The sequence below is a fragment of the Arachis stenosperma genome, chromosome 5, assembly GCF_014773155.1.
Source record: "Arachis stenosperma cultivar V10309 chromosome 5, arast.V10309.gnm1.PFL2, whole genome shotgun sequence".
Lineage (NCBI taxonomy): Eukaryota > Viridiplantae > Streptophyta > Magnoliopsida > Fabales > Fabaceae > Arachis > Arachis stenosperma.
In genome coordinates, this window is record NC_080381.1 from 36,580,865 (window position 1) to 36,597,352 (window position 16,488).

Below are 16,488 nucleotides of genomic sequence, written 5' to 3' on the forward strand. Positions count from 1 at the left end.
CTTTCATGGATGGTATTGTCACTTAAGTTCGAGGTTGATGTGGAGATCTCCGGCTCTTCAATAGGCAGGGTCACAAAACTCAAAAGCTTCTTCACATAAGCAAATCAGCGTTGGTTCCGCCGTTCATATCGGTCCATCTTCTTATAGAAGTCCTCAAGCAGTTGGCGTGTTGATATATGCGATGTGGATGAAGTGGTGGGAGCATCGGAAGGGGTAGCCATGGCAAGGTTTCCAGATTCCACTGGAGGCCAAAGATATTTTTCGGTCGGGACAACGTTGCCCTTTACCGGAATTATGGCCATCATGTCGTTGGCCTCACGGGGAACATCAGTAGCGGCAACCAAATCTGATACTAGTGCAGGGAACGGGAGGTTATCCTTGGCCTACACACGGCCTATAGCTTGTCTGATGAGGAGGGGGATGTTGACCGGTCTCTCCGTGAGTACGCACCAGACAAGGAGTGCTAGGTCCACTGTGACTGATGACTCGTGGGTGCTTGGAAGCACGTAACACGACAAGATCTGAGCCCATGCTCGAGCCTCTACAGTAACCATGCGTGCGTCAATACACTTAGACTGCGGTCTTATTCTTCCTTGGGTCCAAAATGATCCCGATTCGGCGATCACCTGAAGGATAGCATCCCAATCCAAGTTGTACGTGCAATGCTGTGACAGGGCCTCTTGGTAACTATCTCTCCCATCCACCAATGGAAAAATCTGAAGGATCCGCTGAATGGCTTCTTTCGATATGGGGACTTGTTTCCGGCACACAAAGATGGACTAAATAGAAGGTGAGTGATAGTTGGAGTAGAACTCCACCACCCAGGAAAGGTTGACTTCCCGTGGTTTCCGCATAAGAAATTCCCATCGCCGCCACTCAATACGGGGTAGAATACTCTGAACAAGATGCTCTGGAGGGATGGTGAGAGGTTCATAGTGGTAATTCCTTTCAACCATAGTGGAAAACATAAGCTCACAGAAGTGGTTGAAAAACCTTGTGGGTTTCCTCGCACGGTTGCTCTTCTCTTGTTCATCAATGTGTATGACACTCTTTGCTCTCTTGGAGAGAGGCTTAACTTTTGGTGCCGAAAGTGCCTTAGTAGTTGTTCTTCGAGGTGCTCTCTTGGTAGGTGACTTTTTTGGAGCCTTTTCCTTGTCCTTTTTTATGGCCATCCTGAAAAGGGAAGGAAAAGGTAAAGCATTAAACCCAAGAAGCAACATTACATATAGACATGCAAGTGATAAACAATGCCATGAAGGAGTAAAGCATCTTGAAGACATGACAGCTGTAACATGTAAGCAAGACAACAATGCAAACAACAGGCAAGTCACTTAGCATGAGATGCAAGAGTAAGAAAGACATGCGAGTACAAGGCATGAGAGGAATAAGCTCAAGCATCAAGAACAACACAAAGTAGCATATGCAAGAAAGACAATAAGCACAAGAAAATCAAACACCTCGTCTAATTCGATGACAATGAGGCATGCAAATGAAATGGGGGTGGAATTAGAGAAAGTGGAACCTTGAACCTTGCAAAATGCTACAAAGAAGGAAGTCATAAGCAATGAGCATGTGAATGGTAAAGATGAAGTACAATAGGTTCAATACACAATAAGAAGGCAAGTGTAATTATATAAGAGCACCAAAGTGAGAGCATAGTGTCAAAATAAACAAAAATTGGCATAGGTGCTTGTCAACAATCACTTAGTGTGCAACATCCAATCACAAAGCAAATTGAATAAATTCAGAAATGTAGCATCCCAAAATAAAATATCAAACATCAACACAACCCCACATAATCACAAAGGCGTCCAAGAAATCAAAATAACCCATTAAAGCAAGAGCTAACTCAAAGTTCAACACCAGTGGAAAATAGAGCAATAAATGAAGCAAAGAAAAAGAACAAACTAAACAAAATGTAACGGAGAAGAAATAAAAGAGAGTGAATAAAATGCAACTAAGAAGAAAAGAAATTAAACAAAAACAAAAGAGAAAGAGGAAAAATAAAACCTAGCAATAAGAGGGAGGGGGTAAGGTAATGGTGTAAGTGAGAATAAGAGGAGAAAGAAGATAGAGAAGGAAAATGTGGGACCAACGGAAGTGGTGGTCGCCGGTGGTGGTGGGCGGAGACAAGGTTGTAGGAGGGGGAAGAAAAGAGAGGAAGATGGGATAGAAGAAAATAAGAAGAAGATGAGAGAAAGAAGAGAGAACAGGACACGCTGCTCACTAGCTGCGTCTAGGCATCGACGCGTGCGCGTCTTTCACGCGTACGCGTGGAGGATGAGAAAAGAATAGGGACGCACAAGTGTTACCCACGCGTACGCGTGGGTGGCAGAAGTGAGAGGGGACGCATACGCGTCAGGGCATGCGTACGCGTGATAAAGATTGTGCCCATAGCGCAGATTTCGCATAAAAACTAGCACAACTCTCGGGTTTGAGTACTGGAAAAACCAAAGTTGGCAACCGACGCGTGTGCGTCTCCCACGGTTACTCGTGGGTGTGCCAAAAGCTAAGGGACGCATACTTGTCATAGTACGCGCACGCATGGATTAGAGTTGTGCCTTGGGCACAGTTACAGCGCAACTCTCGCATAACTCTCTGGTTTTTGTACATGGAATTGCGAATTCGCCAACCGATGCGTATGCGTCGTGCACGCTTACGTGTGGATTGGCAGAATGGGGCAATGATGCGTACGCGTCATGGACGCGTACGCATGGACAGGGATTGTGCTACCAGCACAATTGTGGCCCAGATCTCGTACAACTCTCTGGTTTTTGCACCAGGAGTATATCGACACATACGCGTCGTCCACGCTTGCGCTTGGGTGACCCCCCTCCTTTTTTTTCAACAACATAGAAAAAGGTAATTTTAACACAATCTTGGTAGTCATTCAGCTAGATAGTACAAGAAAACACCCATAATTTCATACAACACTCAAAATGATGCATTTTCTTCAACACAACCAATCAAACCAACCAAGATCAATGAATTCTCATGAATATCACAACAATCTAACAAAATCAACAAAATCCAGCATAGCTAAACAAACTCAACAACATCAAGAAATCACAAAATCAGCAAAGAATCAAAAGCTAGAAGTAAGAAAATATATACATGGAAGATCATACCATGGTGGGGTGTCTCCCACCTAGCACTTTTCTTTAATGTCCTTAAGTTGGACGGTCATGAGCTTATGATTCCCTTCCTTCTCCCAGTGCATCCGCAAGGAGGAGCACCGTCTTGTCCTTCTTGTTGGTCTTGGGCAAAATGTCTTCCAAGGGAGAGTGACGTTGAGATTTTTGCCAGTAAAGAATTTTATAAAGTCAGTCGCGTTGTAGATATAGTCTCTAAACCGACAGAAATCCCTTCGTACAAATGTTTTGGTTATCACAAGTAACAAACCCCTTTAAAATTGATAATCGAGTATTTAAACCTCGGGTCGTCTTCTCAAGGAATTGCAGGGAGGTATGTTCTTATTATTGGCTATGAAAAAGGTAAAATTGGGGTTTTTGGAATTTGGGCAATGGGCACAAGCATATTTAAATAACAAGTAAAATAAATTAACGGTAAAATAAACTCTTGGCAAGGTATAAAGACTGGAGGTCCTATCCTAGTTATCCTTATCAATTATGAAGAGAATTGGATTCTTCTCCCACCTTGTTAACCTCTAACTATGAAGGTAAGTCAAATGGATGAATTAATTTGAATCCTCAGGTCCTAGTCTTTCCTTGGGAAAGGCTAGAGTTATTGGAATATGAATTAATGAAATGAAGAAATCCAATTTTCAATCAATAATGAGTTTGATAACTCTAGAGCTACCAATTATTTAACCAGGGCCAAAAGGAAAGGAAATTGAAGCTGCTGGAATAAAAATGCTTTTAGATGGGAAGCAATAATCATGTAAATAAAAGAAAGCAATATTAAACTGAAATACCTCAAATAACATTAATTTAAAAGAGTAATCTGTAACATGGCAGAGTTCATAAATTAAATTGGGAAAATAATTAAAAATAAAGAACCTGTGATTGAGAGTCACTCGTGAAACTAAGAGAAATCCTAAATCCTAATCCTAAGAGAGAGAGGAGAGAACCTCTCTCAAAACTAGATCTAAATCATGGAAAAGTAACAGAAAATTCAGAGTCTCCTTCAATGGATGCATTCCTCCACTTCATAACCTCTGGTCTATGACTTCTGGACTTGGATTTGGGCCAAAAAGGCTTCAGAATCCGCTATGAGCATTTTCTGCAATTTCTGGTGCGTGGCCTCTGTCACGCGTCCGCATGGGTCACGCGGTCACGTCATTCGGAGTTCTCCTTGTCATGCGGTCGCGTCGGTCACGCGTCCGCGTCGTATACGATTTGCTCAAGTCACGCGGTTGTGTCAGTCATGCGGCCGCGTCGTTGCCTCTTCGCTTCTGGCACACGATCGCGTCGTCCATGCGATCGCGTGGATGCCAGTTCCTTCAGAAACTCCATTTTGCACTTTTCCTTCCATTTTTGTATGTTTTCTTTTCCATCCTTTAAGCCATTCCTGCCTTAGAAGATCTGAAACTACTTAACACACTAATCACGGCATCGAATGGAGTTAAAGGTGATTAAAATAATTAATTTAAAAGCATAGGAAAACATGTTTTTCACATACATCACATAATAAGGAAGGAGAAGTAAAACCACACAATTAATATGAATAAGTGGGTGAAGGATTGAATAAATCACTCAGATTAAGCATAAAATATATCATAAAATATGGGTTTATCAACCTCCCCACACTTAAGTAATAGCATGTCCTCATGCTATGTCCAAGGTAAAAATCAAGGTTTTGAAGTGGTTGAATGCCATGCAATGCAATTCTAATCTAAATGCAACTAACTAAATGCATGATGCAATTCCAATTTTATTCACTCATATATAAAGCCTACATGTAGTTAGGTCAATTCACATTGTCAAGGATTCATATATATATATAGCCAACCTTAGATAGTGATAAAGCACTTTTACAATTGAGATGGGAAAAGAAACATTTATAAACTCGCAAGACAATCAGTAATTTAAACAGAGATATATGTTAATGAGTTAGTGAGCCCTCACTGGATTTTGTGTTTACTCTCTAATCACTCAGTGTTTATTGGGTTAATCACTCTATTCTTCTTTTTATCCTTACTTTCTATAACTTTGTTTTCCATCTAACCAATCAACAATTATAAAATATAGACATACCAAAAATCATGAGGTCTTTTAATTAAGGTTGTAATGGGGCCAACGTAAAGGTAAGGGTATATGTGTAAGGCTAAGTGAGTTAATAAGTGAATCCTTAATTAGACTAAGATCTCACCTAACATACATATTTAGTAAAATAAAATTTCTTTACCTATTTTCCCATATTTTCCCACTTGTTGTTACATGCTCATGCTTCAAAATTTTTTTTTATTTTTATCCCATGTGCATTGCTTTTATTTTGGAAAAAATTATTATTATTATTTTTTTAATGCACATGGTAATTAATTTTTGATTTTTCATGAGCATGATTCCCAAAGTTTCTGAGTTATTTTATTTCTTTCAACTTTTCCTACCTTTGTTTCTATCATCCATGTTCTCAATAGGTTTCCCACACTTTAATCTATTCGCAATTTTCTATCTTAAGCTAACCAAGGATTCAACTTGGGATTTAATTTTGTTTTCCTGCTTAAGGCTAGTGGTGTGGCTAAATAGAATAAAAGGGGATCAAAAGGTTCAAAGGGCTAACAAGGATGGCATAAAAGGTAGGCTTTATTTGGGATAGTGAGTTAAAAATCAAACAAGGCCTCAATCACTCTCTTGGTATGTATCTATATTCTATACTGGACATATAGATTAAAACAAAGTAAAGAACACCAGAATAGAAAAGAAGAGTGGCACACACAGGAATAAAATATTATTGTTTAAATGTAACCATACAATTAAGCTCAAAACTCACAGGCTATATGTTCTCAAACTCATAAATCATATATCACTCATGTATGTCATGGAGGTTTAGTTAAAATTTCCCATTATTCTCTTAAAAAAAATGTCTTAGGTGGCCTTTACGGTTTTAATGTTCCTCCTTGATGAAATGTTGTCAACTTAACTATATGATGTAATGCTCTATATACAAGGTTTATGGATTTAAATCTGTTATGTTCAATTTCCTAGCTTACTTCCTTTTTATATTTTTCAATTTAGACTATGCTGTCTTATGCTAAAAGGGGTAAACTATACTAATTAATCCACTAATAAGTTAGAATTGCAAACTAAACTAAATAACTAAAATAAACTAAATAGCTAAAATATGAACTAAAAATGCAAAATGCGGAAATAGAGTAGAAATACATCAAAGTAATAATGTATAAGTACTCAGAAAATAACAATAAAAAAATACAGAAAAATATCCAGAATAAAAGAAAAAGAGATGTAGTGGTTCACCAAAATAAAACGCCAGAGATGGCGACCTCCACACACTTAAAATAAAGCATCGTCCCTGATGCTCAGTGATGAGCGGATAATTTGTATACTTTTTGGCATTGTTTTTAGTATGTTTTTGATATGATATAGTTAGTTTTTAGTATATTTTTATTAGTTTTTAATTAAAATTCACTTTTCTGGACTTTACTATGAGTTTGTGTGTTTTTCTGTGATTTCAGGTATTTTCTGGCTGAAATTGAGGGACCTGAGCAAAAATCTGATCCTGAGACCAAAAAGGACTGCAGATGCTGTTGGATTCTGACCTCCCTGCATTCGAAGCGGATTTTCTGGAGCTACAGAAGCCCAATTGGCGCGCTCTCAACGGCGTTGGAAAGTAGACATCCTGGGCTTTCCAGCAATATATAATAGTCCATACTTTGCCCAAGATTTGATGGCCCAAACCGGCGTTCAAAGTTACCTCAAGGAATCCCAGCGTTAAACGCTGGAACTGGCACCCAAATGGGAGTTAAACGCCCAAACTGGCACCAAAGCTGGCGTTTAACTCCAAGAAGAGTCTCTACACGAAATTTTTTCATTGCTCAGCCCAAGCACACACCAAGTGGGCCCGGAAGAGGATTTTTATGTCATTTACTCATTTCTGTACACCCTAGGCTACTAGTTTCTTATAAGTAGGACCTTTTACTATTGTATAGAAATCTTTTGATCACTTTTAGATCTCTAGATCATCTTTGGACATTTTAGTTCTTAGATCATTGGGAGGCTGGCCATTCGGCCATGCCTAGACCTTATGCTTATGTATTTTCAACGGTGGAGTTTCTACACACCATAGATTAAGGTGTGGAGCTCTGCTGTACCTCGAGTATTAATGCAATTACTATTGTTCTTTCATTCAAATTCCGCTTGTTCTTTATCCAAGATATCACTTGTTCTTCAACATGATGAAGGTGATGATTGACGCCCATCACCATTCTCACTCATGAACAAAGTGACTGACAACCACTCTTGTTCTACAAGCATTTGAGGCTTGGTGAATATCTCTTGGATTCCTGATTGCACGATGCATGGTTGATCGCCTGACAACCGAGTGCTCGCCTGACAAACGAGCCAACCATTCCGTGAGATCAGAGTCTTCGTGGTATAGGCAAGAACTGATGGCAGCATTCAAGAGAATCCGGAAGGTCTAACCTTGTCTGTGGTATTTTGAGTAGGATTCAATGATTGAATGACTGTGACGTGCTTCAAACCTGTAACCTACTGGACGTTAGTGACAGACGCAAAAGAGTTATTCTATTCCGGTAGGGGAGGGAACCACACCGGTGATTGGCAGCACTGTGACAGAGTGTGTGCATTAGCTTTCATTGCGAGGATGGGAGGTAGCTGCTGACAACAGTGAGACCCTATACGAGCTTGCCATGGAAAGGAGTAAGAAGGGTTGGATGAAGACAGTAGGAAAGCAGAGAGACGGAAGGGAAGGCATCTTCATGCGCTTATCTGAAGTTCCTACCAATGAATTACATAAGTATCACTATCTTTATCTTTTATGTTATTTTCGTTCATCACCATATATATCTGAGTTTGCCTGACTAAGATTTACAAGATGACCATAGCTTGCTTCAATACTAACAATCTCCGTGGGATCGACCCTTACTCACGTAAGGTTTATTACTTGGACGACCCAGTGCACTTGCTGGTTAGTTGTGCGAAGTTGTGTAATGCCATGGTATTGGGCTACCAAGTTTTTGGAGCCATTACCAGGGATTATGAGAGTTGTGAAAAGTATAGTTCACAATTTCGCGCACCAAGTTTTTGGCGCCGTTGCCGGGGATTGTTCTAGTTTTGAGCAAGCCTTTGGTAACATCAGTGCCAAGATCCAGCAACAACATCAAATTTTTGGTGTTATTGCCCGGGATTGTTCAGGCTGGACAACTGACGGTTCATCTTGTTGCTTAGATTAGGTATTTTTTTTCGAAATTCTTGAAGATGAATTCTAGAGTTTCATGATGATTTGTTGAAATCTGGCTGGCTGAGAAGCCATGTCTAATCTGATTGGACCGAGGTTTCAACTTATCACCACAAGAGCTTGTTGATTTCGTATCAATCTTGCTTTTGGAGCAGTGATTTGCTAAGGCTTGGCTGACCTTTGGTCATGTCTAGTGTTTTGGACCGAAGCTTTCTTTGGAAGCTTGGCTGGCTGTGAAGCCATGTCTAATTCCTGGACCGGAGTCTTAGACTAGCATTGCACTGATTCCTGGAATTCTCATTAAGAATTTTGATACCTTCTTTTTCCACTTAATTTTCGAAAAACACAAAAAATTAAAAAATAAAAAAATCATAAAATTCAAAAATATTTCTTGTTTGAGTCTAGTGTCTCATCCTAAGTTTGGTGTCAATTGCATGCATTCATATGTCTTAGTGATCTTCAAGATGTTCTTGATGATTCACTTGCTCTGATCTTTGAATTCTATTGACTTGAGTATTTTGTGTGTCTCATATGCATTTTCAGTTCATTAGTGTCAGTAGTATACAAACTGCTAAGTTTGGTGTCTTGCATGCATTGTTATTTGATTCTTGTTGCATTTTAGTTATTAAAAATCCAAAAATATTTTTAAATTGTGTCTTTTCAAGTCAATGATACAAGGGATTGAAGATTCAGAACACACTGCAGAGGAATTATACAGAAAAAGCTGAGCATTCAAAAATGCCCAGTGAAGAAGGCAGACTGGCGTTTAAACGCCAGCCAGGGCACCTGGTTGGGCGTTTAACGCCCAAAGAGGTAGCATTTTGGGCGTTAAACGCCAGAATGTATACCATTCTGGGCGTTTAACGCCAGGATGGTGCTAGGGGGAAGATTTTGTTTTCAAATCAATTTTTTTCAAGTTTTTCAAAATCAAATCTTTTTCAAATCAAATCTTTTCACTCAAATGTTTTCAAAATTAATTTCTTTCCTTTCAAAGATACTTACTAACAATTAATGATTTGATTGAACATTTTTTGCCTTTTCTGTTAAGGAAGGTTTTATGTTTGAATCATATCTTTTCTTGTTAGGCAAGTCACTAAATTTCCAAATCAAATCTTTTAAAATAATTTTCAAAACATATCTTTTAAAATGGTTTTCAAATCATATCTTCTCAATCACATCTTTTTAAGATAATAACCTTTCAATCATATTTTTTTTATCATATCTTTTTCAAATTAGTTTTCAATCAAATCTTTTTAGTTTCTAATTTCAAAATCTTTTTCAAAAATCACTTGATTTCTCTTCCACTTTCAATTTTTGAAAATTATCAATCAAATTTTCAAAATGTTTTCAAAATCTTTTAATTGAATTTTCGAAAATCCTCTTCCCTCCTTCTCACATCCTTCTATTTATGGAGTACCACTCCTTCTAAATGCACAATTCGAACCTTATCTAATTAAAGTTCGAATTCTTCTTCTCCTTCTTCTTTCTATTTCTCTTTTCCTCTGACATTTCAAGGAATCTCTATACTGTGACATAGAGGATTCCACATTTTCTTTTTCTCTTCTCTTTCATATGAGCAGGAGCAGAGACAAAGGCATTCTTGTTGAAGCTGATCCTGAACCCGAAAGGACCTTGAAGAGAAAGCTAAGAGAAGCCAAAGCACAACTCTCTTTAGAGGACCTGACCGAATTCTTCAAAGAAGAAGAACCCATGGCAGCCGAAAACAACAACAATGCCAACAATGCAAGGAAGGTGCTGGGTGACTTTACTGCACCTACTCCCGACTTCTATGGGAGAAGCATCTCTATCCCTGCCATTGGAGCAAACAACTTTGAGCTTAAGCCTCAATTAGTTTCTCTAATGCAACAGAATTGCAAGTTCCATGGACTTCCAATGGAAGATCCTCATCAGTTTTTAGCTGAATTCTTGCAAATCTGTGACACAGTCAAGACTAATGGGGTTAACTCTGAGGTCTATAGACTGATGCTATTCCCTTTTGCTGTAAGAGACAGAGCTAGAATATGGTTGGATTCTCAACCTAAAGAAAGCCTGGACTCTTGGGAAAAGCTAGTCAATGCCTTCTTGGCAAAGTTCTTTCCACCACAAAGATGGAGTAAGCTTAGAGTGGAAGTCCAAACCTTCAGACAGAAGGATGGAGAATCCCTCTATGAAGCTTGGGAAAGATACAAACAATTAATCAGAAGATGTCCTTCAGACATGCTTTCTGAATGGAGCATCATAGGTATTTTCTATGATGGTCTCTCTGAACTATCTAAGATGTCCTTGGATAGCTCTGCTGGAGGATCTCTTCATCTGAAGAAGACGCCTGCAGAAGCTCAAGAATTGATTGAAATGGTTGCAAATAACCAATTCATGTACACTTCTGAAAGGAATCCTGTGAACAATGGGACTAGTCAGAAGAAAGGAGTTCTTGAGATTGACACTCTGAATGCCATATTGGCTCAGAACAAGATATTGACTCAACAAGTCAATTTGATTTCTCAAAGTCTGTCTGGAATGCAAAATGCACTAAACAGTACAAAGGATGCTTCATCTGAGGAAGAAGCTTATGATCCTGAGAACCCTTCCATGGAAGAGGTGAATTACCTAGGAGAACCCTATGGAAATACCTACAATTCTTCATGGAGAAATCACCCAAATCTCTCATGGAAGAATCAAGAGAGACCTCAACAAGGTTTCAATAACAATAATGGTGGAAGAAACAGGTTTAGCAATGGCAAGCCTTTTCCATCATCTTCTCAGCAACAGACAGAGAGTTCTAAGCAGAATACTTCTGACTTAGCAACAATGGTCTCTGATCTAATAAAGACCACTCAAAGTTTCATGAATGAAACAAGGTCCTCCATCAGAAATTTGGAAGGACAAGTGGGTCAGCTGAGCAAGAAAGTTACTGAACTCCCTCCTAGTACTCTCCCAAGTAATACAGAAGAAAATCCAAAAGGAGAGTGCAAGGCCATCAACATGGCCGAATATGGAGAGGAAAGAGAGGAAGAAGACACCACTGAGAAAGACCCCAGTGGGCGTGCACCACTCTCCTTTGAGTTCCTCAATGAGGAACCTTGGGAATCTGAGGCTCAAAATGAGACCATAGAGATTCCATTGGACTTACTTCTGCCATTCATGAGCTCTGATGAGTATTCTTCCTCTGAAGAGGATGAGTATGTTACTGAAGAGCAAGTTGCTAAATACCTTAGAGCAATCATGAAACTAAATGACAAGTTATTTGGAAATGAGACTTGGGAGGATGAACCTCCCTTGCTCACCAAAGAACTGGATGACTTGTCTAGGCAGAAACTGCCTCAAAAGAGGCAGGATCCTGGGAAGTTTTCTATACCTTGTACCATAGGCACCATGACCTTCAAGAAGGCCTTGTGTGACTTAGGGTCAAGTGTGAACCTCATGCCCCTCTCTGTAATGGAGAAATTAGGGATCTTAGAGGTGCAAGCTGCAAGAATCTCATTAGAGATGGCAGACAACTCAAGAAAACAAGCCCATGGACTTGTAGAGGATGTTCTGGTTAAAGTTGAAGACCAGTACATTCCTACTGATTTCATAGCCCTAGAGACTGGGAAGTGCATGGATGAATCCATCATCCTTGGCAGACCCTTCCTAGCCACAGCAAAGGCTGTGATTGATGTTGACAGAGGAGAGTTAATCATTCAAGTGAATGAAAAATCCTTGGTGTTTAAGGCCCAAGGATATCCCTCTGTCATCATGGAGAGGAAGCATGAAGAGCTCCTCTCAAAACAGAGCCAAACAGAGCCCCCACAGTCAAACTCTAAGTTTGGTGTTGGGAGGCTACAACCAAACTCTAAGTTTGGTGTTGAAACCCCACATTCAAACTCTAAGTTTGGTGTTGGGAGGTTTCAACACGGTTCTGAGCATTTCTGAGGCTCCATGAGAGCCCTCTGTCAAGCTAATGACATTAAAGAAGCGCTTGTTGGGAGGCAACCCAATGTTTTATAATTAATTATTTCTTTTGTTATTTTATCTTTTTTGTAGGTTGATGATCATAAGAAGTCACAAAAACAATGAAAAAAGCAAAAACAGAATGAAAAACAGGAAGAAAAACAGCACACCCTGGAGGAGAAGAAACTGGCGTTCAAACGCCAGTAATGCTAGCTGTTGGGCGTTTAACGCCCAGTCTGGCACCATTCTGGGCGTTTAACGCCAGAAAGGGGCACCAGACTGGCGTTAAACGCCAGTAAAGGGCAAGAACCTGGCGTTAAACGCCAGGAATGGGCACCAGCCCAGCGTTTAACGCCAGAAATGGCTCAAAACGTGATTTTGAGCAACATTTGGTGCAGGGATGACTTTTCCTTGACACTACAGGATCTGTGGACCCCACAGGACCCTACCATCACTCTCTCTCTTCTTCCCCCATTCACCAATCACCTCAACACCTCTTCCCCAAAAACCCCTCACCTATCAAATCCCATCTTTCTCTTCACCACTCACATCCATCCTTCATAAAACCCCACCAACCTCACCCTTCAAATTCAAACCACTTTCCCTCCCAAACCCACCCATAATGGCCGAACCTTTACCCCCCTCTCTCCTATAAATACCCTTCTTCAACTCTTCATTTTCACACAACCTAAACCCCCTTTCTTACCCTTCTTGGCCGAACACACTACCATCTCCCTTCTTCCTCATTTCTTCTTCTTCTACTCTTCTTTCTTCTCTTGCTCGAGGACGAGCAAACATTTTAAGTTTGGTGTGGTAAAAGCGTTGCTTTTTGTTTTTCCATAACCATTTATGGCATCCAAGGCCGGAGAAACCTCTAAAAAGAGGAAAGGGAAGGCAAAAGCTTCCACCTCCGAGTCATGGGAGATGGATAGATTCCTCTCAAGGGTGCATCAAGACCACTTCTATGAAGTTGTGGCCTTGAAGAAGGTGATCTCCGAGGTCCCCTTTTCACTCAAAAAGGGTGAATATCCGGAGATCCGCCATGAGATCCGAAGAAGAGGTTGGGAAGTTCTTACCAACCCCATTCAACAAGTCGGAATCTTGATGGTTCAAGAGTTCTATGCCAATGCATGGATCACAAAGAACCATGACCAAAGTGTGAACCCGAATCCAAAGAATTATCTCACTATGGTTCGGGGGAAATACTTGGATTTTAGTCCGGAGAGTGTGAGGGTGGCGTTCAACTTGCCTATGATGCAAGGAGATGAGCATCCTTACACTAGAAGGGTCAACTTTGATCAAAGGTTGGACCAAGTCCTCACAGTCATATGTGAAGAGGGCGCACAATGGAAGCAAGATTCAAGAGGAAAGCCGGTCCAATTGAGAAGGCATGACCTCAAGCCCGTGGCTAGAGGATGGTTAGAGTTCATACAACGCTCAATCATCCCCACTAGCAACCGGTCCGAAGTTACCATAGACCGGGCCATCATGATCCATAGTATCATGATTGGAGAAGAAATAGAGGTTCATGAGGTTATAGCCCAAGAACTCTATAAGGTGGCGGACAAGACCTCCACCTTGGCAAGGTTAGCCTTTCCTCATCTCATTTGTCACCTCTGTTATTCAGTTGGAGTTGACATAGAGGGAGACATTCCCATTGATGAGGACAAGCCCATCACCAAGAAAAGGATGGAGCACACAAGAGATCTCACTCATCATGAGATCCATGAGATTCCTCAAGGGATGAATTTTCTTCCACAAAACTATTGGGAGCAACTAAACACCTCCCTAGGAGAACTAAGTTCCAACATGGGACAACTGAGGGTGGAGCATCAAGAACACTCCATCATCCTTCATGAAATTAGAGAAGATCAAAGAATCATGAGGGAGGAGCAACAAAGACAAGGAAGAGACATTGAGGAGCTCAAGCACTCCATAGGATCTTCAAGAGCAAGAAAGAGCCGCCATCACTAAGGTGGACCCGTTCTTTGATTTCCTTGTTATTGTTCTTCTGTTTTTCGAATTTTAATGCTTATGTTTATCCATGTTTGTGTCTTATGATCATTAGTGTCTTAGTGTCTATGCCTTAAAGTTATGAATGTCCTATGAATCCATCACCTTTCTTCAATAAAAACGTGCCTAATTGATAAAAGAAAGAATTGCATGAATTTTGAATTTTATAATAGTTTAATTATTTTGATGTGGTGGCAATATTTTTGTTCTCTGAATGTATGCTTAAACAGTGCATATGTCTTTTGAATTTGTGGTTCATGAATGTTGGCTCTTGAAAGAATGATGAAAAAGGAGACATGTTACTGAGGATCTGAAAAATCAATAAAATGATTCTTGAAGCAAGAAAAAGCATTTCAAAAAAAAAAAAAAAACCGAAAAAAAAAACGAAAAAAAAAAGAGAAAGGAATAAGAGTTGTGATCCAAGGCAATAAGAGTGTGCTTAAGAACCCTGGATACCTCTAATTGGGGACTTTAGCAAAGCTGAGTCACAATCTGAAAAGGTTCACCCAATTATGTGTCTGTGGCATGTATGTATCCGGTGGTAATACTGGAAGACAGAGTGCTTTGGGCCACAGCCAAGACTCAATAAATAGCTATGTTCAAGAATCATCATACTTTACTAAGAGAATCATTAACACTATCTGGATTCTAAGTTCCTAAAGAAGCCAACCATTCTGGATTTCAAAGGATAGAGTGAGATGCGAAAACTGTTCGGAGGCAAAAAGTTAAAAGCCCCGCTCATCTGATTAATACTGATCTTCACAGATGTTTTTGGAATTCATTGCATATTCTCTTCTTTTTATCTTATTTGATTTTCAGTTGCTTGAGGACAAGCAACAATTTAAGTTTGGTGTTGTGATGAGCGGATAATTTGTATACTTTTTGGCATTGTTTTTAGTATGTTTTTGATATGATATAGTTAGTTTTTAGTATATTTTTATTAGTTTTTAATTAAAATTCACTTTTCTGGACTTTACTATGAGTTTGTGTGTTTTTCTGTGATTTCAGGTATTTTCTGGCTGAAATTGAGGGACCTGAGCAAAAATCTGATCCTGAGACCAAAAAGGACTGCAGATGCTGTTGGATTCTGACCTCCCTACATTCGAAGCGGATTTTCTGGAGCTACAGAAGCCCAATTGGCGCGCTCTCAACGGCGTTGGAAAGTAGACATCCTGGGCTTTCCAGAAATATATAATAGTCCATACTTTGCCCAAGATTTGATGGCCCAAACCGGCGTTCAAAGTCACCTCAAGGAATCCCAGCGTTAAACGCTGGAACTGGCACCCAAATGGGAGTTAAACGCCCAAACTGGCACCAAAGCTGGCGTTTAACTCCAAGAAGAGTCTCTACACGAAATTTCTTCATTGCTCAGCCCAAGCACACACCAAGTGGGCCCGAAAGAGGATTTTTATGTCATTTACTCATTTCTGTACACCCTAGGCTACTAGTTTCTTATAAGTAGGACCTTTTACTATTGTATAGAAATCTTTTGATCACTTTTAGATCTCTAGATCATCTTTGGACATTTTAGTTCTTAGATCATTGGGAGGCTGGCCATTCGGCCATGCCTAGACCTTATGCTTATGTATTTTCAACGGTGGAGTTTCTACACACCATAGATTAAGGTGTGGAGCTCTGCTGTACCTCGAGTATTAATGCAATTACTATTGTTCTTTCATTCAAATTCCGCTTGTTCTTTATCCAAGATATCACTTGTTCTTCAACATGATGAAGGTGATGATTGACGCCCATCACCATTCTCACTCATGAACAAAGTGACTGACAACCACTCTTGTTCTACAAGCATTTGAGGCTTGGTGAATATCTCTTGGATTCCTGATTGCACGATGCATGGTTGATCGCCTGACAACCGAGTGCTCGCCTGACAAACGAGCCAACCATTCCGTGAGATCAGAGTCTTCGTGGTATAGGCAAGAACTGATGGCAGCATTCAAGAGAATCCGGAAGGTCTAACCTTGTCTGTGGTATTCTGAGTAGGATTCAATGATTGAATGACTGTGACGTGCTTCAAACCTGTAACCTACTGGGCGTTAGTGACAGACGCAAAAGAGTTATTCTATTCCGGTAGGGGAGGGAACCACACCGGTGATTGGCAGCACTGTGACAGAGTGTGTGCATTAGCTTTCA

General features: G+C 40.1%; 1 non-coding gene across 1 annotated transcript; it reads right to left on the minus strand.

Annotated features, from left to right (window-relative positions):
• Positions 1-10,512: 10,512 nt before the first annotated feature.
• On the minus strand, positions 10,513-10,620 carry LOC130984055 (small nucleolar RNA R71). The gene has a single exon (XR_009088014.1). It is a non-coding gene; the product is annotated as a small nucleolar RNA R71 (small nucleolar RNA).
• Positions 10,621-16,488: the final 5,868 nt, after the last annotated feature.